The sequence below is a fragment of the Neovison vison genome, chromosome 7, assembly GCF_020171115.1.
Source record: "Neovison vison isolate M4711 chromosome 7, ASM_NN_V1, whole genome shotgun sequence".
In the NCBI taxonomy this organism is placed as follows: domain Eukaryota; kingdom Metazoa; phylum Chordata; class Mammalia; order Carnivora; family Mustelidae; genus Neogale; species Neogale vison.
The window spans coordinates 159,217,729-159,225,243 of NC_058097.1; the positions used below are offsets into that span (position 1 = coordinate 159,217,729).

The window sequence follows — 7,515 nt, forward strand, 5'->3', positions numbered from 1 at the left end:
GCTCTGTCTCTCATCAGAACTCAGACAGTGAGGAATTTCCCCAAACATAGGGAGAGGGTTCAGATGTGAAGTGCTATCTCACTAAAACCACCCCACTGACAAATGTCCACTTGCCCCCATCCACTCCTGGTATTATAGAGAATGTCCCCTTTAGGAACTGATGCTGACTTTTCATAAATGATCTTCCTGCTCCTAGTGAGATAATCATATGGTTTCACTTATTTGACCCACTGATGTGTTCTATAAACAGATTTACTAATATTAAAACAACTTTGCATTCTTTGGGTAACCCTACTTGGTTGTGGCAAATTATTCTTTTAATATACTGTTGAATTCAATTTGCTGGCATTTTGTCTAGAATTTTCACATCCATATTCATGAGAGAGATGGGTCCTGTTTTATTTTATGCCACCTCTTTGTCAGCTTCAGTGACATTCTAGATTCTTCCTCTCAGGGATTTCATGCCCCCTGCTTGGGATTTGAGCCCTGAAATCTTTTTCATAAACCACAGGCTTTACAACAGCTCACACAGCTCATCAAGTGTTAGGAAATCACGGGGATAGACACAGATATGATGAGAAAGTCCAGATGCCTAAGGCATCCCTTAAATTACTCTGGGACATTTATTGAGGGCCAACCATGTGGCAGCTGCTGAATTATTTAACCTGAAGCTTAAATAAGCTTCTCCTCTGTGGATAGAATTCAGATGACATGTGAGAATCATCTGGAAATAAGAGAATGTGAGAGGAGATGCAAGGCCATCTCTACCTGTGTATTTGGTGGGAGAGATGAAACCCAGAGAAGGGGAGAGTGCTGCCCAAGCTTCATACCCCAGGTTTTCCTGACTCTGTCCCTCGTTCTTTCAAAGACTCTACTTCTTCAGAGACAAAACAGGCAAAAAACAGGTTCAGGTCCTGGTAAAAACATTCTCACCAGCAAGGGCACACAGTTGGTATTGATAGGCTCCATGGTTAGGCCCCACGCCCCCTTCCAGGCTCCTGCCAGCCTGCCCACCCATGCTAGTCCTGCCCAAAGAGAAGGCCAAGGAGCATCAAATATAGTCCTGAGGTTAAGCAAGGGTCAGGAGCCAGGGTTGCCTGGGGTCAAACACTGCATCCATCTTGGAGTGGCTGTGAGAAGTGGGCCTTCTGACACCTTAGTCCCTTACCCATAAAATGGGATACGAGAGTGCTTCCAGTCAAACCTGTCCCAGGCTCACAGCAAGCACTCGGTGATTTCTAGAAAGAGCCTGCTCTTGGGGAGGCTGGGTGGCTCAGTCGGTTAAATGTCTGCTTTCAGAATAGGTCACGATCCCAGGGCCCTTCTCAGTGGGGAGCCTGCTTCTTTCTGTCCTGCTCCCACTGCTTGTGAGCTCTGTCAAATAAATAAGTAAAATCTTAAACAAACAAATAAATAAATAAATAAAGAGCCTGCTCTGTGCCACGCCTATGTCTGATAGTGAGGCTTACAGAGACAACTCACACTCAAAACAGTGTATTATTGTAGTGCCCGCATCTGTTCAAAATATGGGACTTTTTGCTCAAAGGAATGACACCTTTAGAAAACTGTATCTTTGCTTTTTCTCCTGAAGCTCCTGAAGTACATAACAGACCAAAAAGATCTTTGAATAATAATCAGAAAATGATTGCCATCCTCTCCAGTTTCTTTGATTTTTGTGGGGTTGCTCCGGTGACCTCCCACCCGTGTTGTCTGTCCTGAGACTCACGGCCGAGGGGCTCTCTGGCAGCTAGTAGCCTGTGCCCTGAGGCTGAAGGCCTGGGCTGGCCCTCTACAAACTTCTCCCAGCCCCTTGGGTCCCTATTCCCACTTTAGGAAGCACCCCCTGGTCTGCAGTGCTCACCCTACTCCCGCACACCTGTGCTGCGCCTGGGAGCTCCGCTACGCTCCCTGGGCCGGTAGCCGTTGCCCAGTCACAGCACAGGTGTCTCCACAGCTTCACTCCGGTCTGCACCTGGCATCTAAGTCCCCGGCTCCTGTGTCCCCTTGGCTCTAGCATCCCCAGGGTTTGTGCCTTGTTTTCAGAACTTTTTAGAACACTTAACAGACCAGGGGCTGATGCTGTTTCGTAGCAGAGTTCGGCAGACAGTCTGAACGCGTAGCAGCCTCGGCCTGGAGAGGGCGGATGCGTGGGAGAGAGAGGGTTGGCTGACAGCACTTCCAGAGACGCTCTGTGGCCTGAGCGAGCACTCAGCCCTCTTTCATCTTGACTGTCATGGACTCACTGAGGGACCTTTGGTGAGTCTGCTTCCCACTCCAGGTCTCGGTTTTCTCATTTGCCCTATGAAAAGCCTGTCCGTGGTCTAGTGGGTGTGAGAGCGGGGTAAGTGAAGCAGAGGTCTTCAGGCAGTACAAAGCTGGAGAGTAAGGCAGTCTTAGGGGTGGAGGAGTTGTTTTATTGACATCCAATAGGAGAAGTCATCTTTATCAACCACCACTGGTTACCAGGAACAGAATAGTCTGAACCCCACTTCAAGAAGGGGGTACAGGGGAATCCCCAGGCACCCTAGTAGAGGAATTACAGCTGGCTTCCCAGGGACCAATATCATCAGAGACCAGGCTGGCTCTGGCTGGGGCCGAGTGCCTCTCTCTACCTTCCGTAAACCAGTTCTTTCTCCATCGCTTGTAGTTTTTCTCCCAAAGGGCGGCTGCAGCATTCAGACCTGCCTGCAATTTGTGCAGTGTGGGACCGGCTTTTCCTAACCTGCAGTCACAGTGGCCCACAGCGTGGAGCGAGTGAGTTCTGTCCTTGTGGCCTAAGTCCCAGGCTGGTGGGGTGTCCCTCCTTAGTCCAATCCAAAATATGTGTTGAGTAGGATCCCATGTCACCCAGAACTGACATCAGCATGAGGAGCCAGGGCAGCCTCTCTGAGACGGAGAGGCTAGCACACACTTGCTGGAGCTCAGGATGTTTCATTTTACAAAGGAGTAAAACAAATCGGGGAGTCAAAATGACTGGTGCATTGTCACTACAAGAAAGACCTCCCAACCTACAATGCTGGACCGTCCCCATGGCATCCCTCCTGCCCTTCTCTGTTTCTGACCCAGACAAGTGTCTGTGCCGGTGGACACGTTCTGTAATAGATGGAAATCAAAGCGACGCCCCACTGTAGCCATACTGGTTTACCACACTGGAAACCTAACCTAATGGGGGGTGGGGAGGGCTGCCTTCCACGGTAGAGCCTCTGAAGCAGGGCCTGGGCCCAAGACAGAGCAGCGGTGCATTCCAGGGGGCCCTGGGGCCGACGGGGGCGCCTCTGCTTATGGCTCACTAGAGCTGGGCTGGCCACTCACAGCTCCTCAGCACTAGAAGGCATCCCTGGGGGCATACCTCCTGCTTCCCACTCTCCAACTCCACAGACGGTGGCAGAGAGCCCAGGCCATATCCCATACCCAAACCCTCCTGCTGCACCAGGAAAGGGAACGTTTAATTTGAGAAATGGTGCTAGGCTCCAAAGATATAATGGTGAGCACAAAGGCTGTGTTTCTGCCCCAAGGAGGCTTATGGCCTGAGAGGAAGGTAGACAAGTCCGCTCTGTGTCCGGAGTGTGGAAGGAAGGAAAGGACAGGGACCATGATTGCGTGGGAGGGCAGCAGATCTTGGGTGGGTGTGGGGGCCCCCAGGGACATGTCCCTGAGGAAAGACACTGTAGCTGAGGCTTGCAGGGTGCATGAGGATGACTACTAACATTTCCAAGACCTCATGGTATACCTGGCACCGTGTGCTACACACCATGCCTTGTATTATTGCCCCCATTTTACAGATGGGGAGACTGAGATATGGCAAGCTTTAGTAAGTTGCCCAAAACTACATGGGTTTAAAAACAAACAAACAAAACAAAACAGTGCTGGAGCTGGAAATGGGAAGCCTGAGGGTCTGACTGCAGATCCTAACCTCAACTGACTTTAGCAGGTGGGGGCATAACAGCAGGGAAGCCCCAGAGGGGAGGTTGTGGGGGAGGCACAGTAGGGAAAGTAGGGAAGCTAGCCTGCTTGCAGCACAGTGAGTGAGACACAATCAGGAGCAGGCTGAGGCCTGAGGCCCTGTGCGGCTTTGGGGGCTACCTTAGTAAGTTTACTCTTTATCTAGCGCATAATAGGTAGGAGAATACTGAATAAATTTAATAACAGAGAATGTATGATCAGAACTATATTTTTAAAAGATGATTCTATGGGGCTCCTGGGTGGCTCAGTCAGTTAAGCATCTGCCTTCGGCTCGGGTCATGATCCCAGGGTCCTAGGATGGAGCCCCATGTCGGGCTCCCTGCTCAGGGGGGAGCCTGCTTCTCCTTCTCCCTCTGCCCCCCTGCTCCTGCTCTCTCCCACAACTCTTTCTGAAATAAATAAAATCTTAAAACACTCACAGACACACATGATTCTGTGTGTAGAAAGGAGAGCAGATTGAAGGGGCTGAGGGAGATGTGAGGAGACAAAGTCAGGGGTTGAGGCACGGGGCAGTGAAGAAAGAGAGACATGGGAGGGAGACAGAACGTTCTCTAGAGGTGAAATTGACAGTAGTTGGTGAAGAGGGCACTGCGGGAAAGAGAGGTGTCAAGGGGACACCTCAGATTCTGGCTTGTACCACACACAGATGGTGAGAGGGGCCAGTCACGGAGATGGAAGACATTGGATGGATGTGCTTATTTTCTGCATTTGTCCACACTTGTGTGTAAGTGTGGCTCTCAAATTCTAAGGACAATTTTACTTTGAGGATATTTAAAAAGAGCTGTGTCTCAGGGAGTGTTTGATGCCTCTGGGAAACGACAAAATGGCAGCCTTGTCTTTCCCGCCACTGGAGGACCCCTGTACAATCATGAGGGACATGACCTTGAAGGGGGCGCCAGAGCCCACCAACAGCAAAGTAAAAGGAAAGGGTTCCCGGCAGCCTTTCCGGAGGCAGAGTCTCCGCTCCGGCTTTCCAAGCTCACTTTGCAGGAGGTTCATAGCATGTTCTAGAATTCCGCATTCCAAACCCAGGTTTTCCCAGGGAAGCCTGAGTCCAGGGGACACCCACGTCACCATGGCACGCGGCAGGTGTGAAGCCGCACAGTAGAAAATCCCAGGGAACCACTGCCAAGTCCCACTGCCAGCTCCTGGAGCTGGGAGGAGATTTGGAAGCAGAGGCCAAGGAAGCCGTCACCAAGTGAACAGCCCTCCGGCGACAGGGAGAATCCTCCCACTCCCACCAGCACACAGTTTTGTCATCGCACCTAAAAACCCCTCCTCCCGCAGGTGCTGGCTGCTCCCCTCACAGGCGAGGCATTTAGGGAAGCAGGTTTACTGGACACGATGGTGCCTGTCCGGAAGCCCCTTTGGGACCCAGACCCTTGTTCCCACAGCGGCCAGGAGTGGAGGCTGTGGACCGCTCCACTCACAGCCCAGACCTCCACCTCTTCATGCTGTTCCCAAGGCCCTGTGCGCTTCCTGAGGCGGCCTTGCTCGATTCCAGACAACCCTGAAGACCCACCCCCCACCTCACCCCGGGCTGCAGAGCTCCACGGGGAGCTGTTGTGACTGCCTGTGTTCAGCTTCTCCCTCGGCTCCCTCCTGCTTCCCTCGCTTGCAGACTATTCCGGGTAAACCTGCATTTCCACCCCGTCCCGGGATCTGTCTTCGGGGGAGTCTGACTTACCACACTGACAGCTTTGTAACACGTCCTCTTGGCTTGTCCACGTAAAAGAATTCCCTCACCACGAGTTTCCCACTGGGCTGAGGTCAAGGGAGATTCTCGCGAGATTTTGGAGGGTGGACGGGAGGCAGCGGCCAGGGCAGCATTGGGGCTAATGGGCTGACTCAGCTCCTTGTAGGAAGCAGCAGCAGAGCCAGGTGTGTGAATTCAGCTTAGTGAGGAGGGGCTCAGCCTCTGCAGGGCTTCCGCGCTGCCAAGGTCAGGGGTTAACAAGAATGGACCCAAGATCCAGGCTGTCCTTGTGGGGTCCCCGCTTGTGCTTGTGGGGCTCCAGCCTGCTGGTGGTCTTTGCTTCCTGACTACCTCGCAGACTTGAAGCTCCCGTGTCAGGTGCAGAGTCGTCAATCAGGGGCCATTTACTCCGTTCCCACAATGCATGGGTCAGGTCCCCGCAACACATCCCTTGACAAACAAATCTCTTTTTCTAGAATTGGCCTACCAGTTCTGCTTCACCTGTCGCACCCGGACTGACATAGACACACACTCTAATTAGGGGAAAGTTGAAGCTGCTGCACAGGTTAGTGCAGAATTCGTTAGAATAATGGAAGCACAACTGGCAATATCTGCACTCTGAAGAAATGTTGACCCTGGTGCTAGGATAGGGCACACGAGGCTGTCCCGGTCCAGATGGGCATGTGGAGCAGGTGGGCAGGCCTAGAGAGTCTGGCTGGAGGGTGTGGGAGGAGACCTGGCCCCATGTCCTGGTTTAGGGCAGCACCAGTGTCTAACAGGGAGGGGCTGGTAGTAAAATCTTTACTTTGCTGCTGCACAGAGTTGTGCTGGTGCTGTTGGTGGATGTATGCAAATATATAAACAGGGCAGTTCATCCATAGTTTGCCTCACTTCTTCTCAGAATCTTTTTTTTTTTGTGTGTGTGTGTGTGTGTGTGGTCCACAAAAGGCTGAGTTTGAATGCCCCTGCTGACAGGTGCAGTACTCAGTACTCGGCTGATCAACTGAGCCCCATCCTACACAGAGTTGGGTCCAGGTGAAGACTTTTCCAGCGAGATCTCACCTTATCTAAGGGTATCTGTTTTCTTTCTTTCTTTTTTTTTTTTTTTTAAATTTTGTTAATTTATTTGATAGAGAGAAAGAGGGAGCACAAGTAGGCAGAGCTGCAGACAGAGGGAGAGGGAGAAGCAGGCTCCCCACCGAGCAAGGAACCTGACATAGGGCTTGATCCCAGGACCCAGAGATTATGACCCCAGCTGAAGGCAGACGCTTAACTCACTGAGCCACCCAGGCGCCCCAGGGCGTTAGTTTCCAAGTCATTCTCTTTCCATGTTCTGTCAGGAAATGGTTCTTTTACTTTCCACCCTTTGAGTGTGACCAAATATTGTCCCTCAGCATTTCCAGGGCTGGGAGTGATTTGCCTGACACGGCAGGACGAATGAGAATGTAGGCATAAGGAAGCAGGAACACAACATAGAGTTACCAACTGAGTCATAAGAGACGATAAAGAGTAATAGCAACAAAAGGGAGTAGGAAGAGGAGGTTTATTAGCCATGCTTGAAAATATGATGGTCCCAGAGCAGAATTCTTAACAGAGTCTATGAATTTCATACATATTTTATCTACAAAGCTGGAAGAGGTCTGTAAGAAGGGAAGTAAGACCCCAGAGCAGTTTACCTTGCTGTTCGGCTGTCCTTAGAAGACCCATCCTTGGGCTCTTTAGCTCTAGGGCCTTAACTAAGTTTCCTGCTGCCTTCTCCCCAAACCTCCCCTTCCTCTGAGTGGTGGCTTAAGTACAGAGGAACTGTTGCCTTGGAAGGGATGCATTGCTTGGGGGTTCCTCAAGAGAGGAGCCTA

The 7,515-nt window shown here is 51.3% G+C and overlaps 1 long non-coding RNA gene across 1 annotated transcript in view; it reads right to left on the minus strand.

Moving 5' to 3' along the window:
• LOC122914266 overlaps window positions 1-5,693 on the minus strand; it is a 32,007-nt gene extending 26,314 nt beyond the window's left edge. Inside the window, exon 1 of the long non-coding RNA XR_006385773.1 lies at window positions 5,651-5,693. This is a non-coding gene — a long non-coding RNA (uncharacterized LOC122914266). The remainder of the gene's footprint in view (window positions 1-5,650) is intronic.
• Window positions 5,694-7,515: the final 1,822 nt, after the last annotated feature.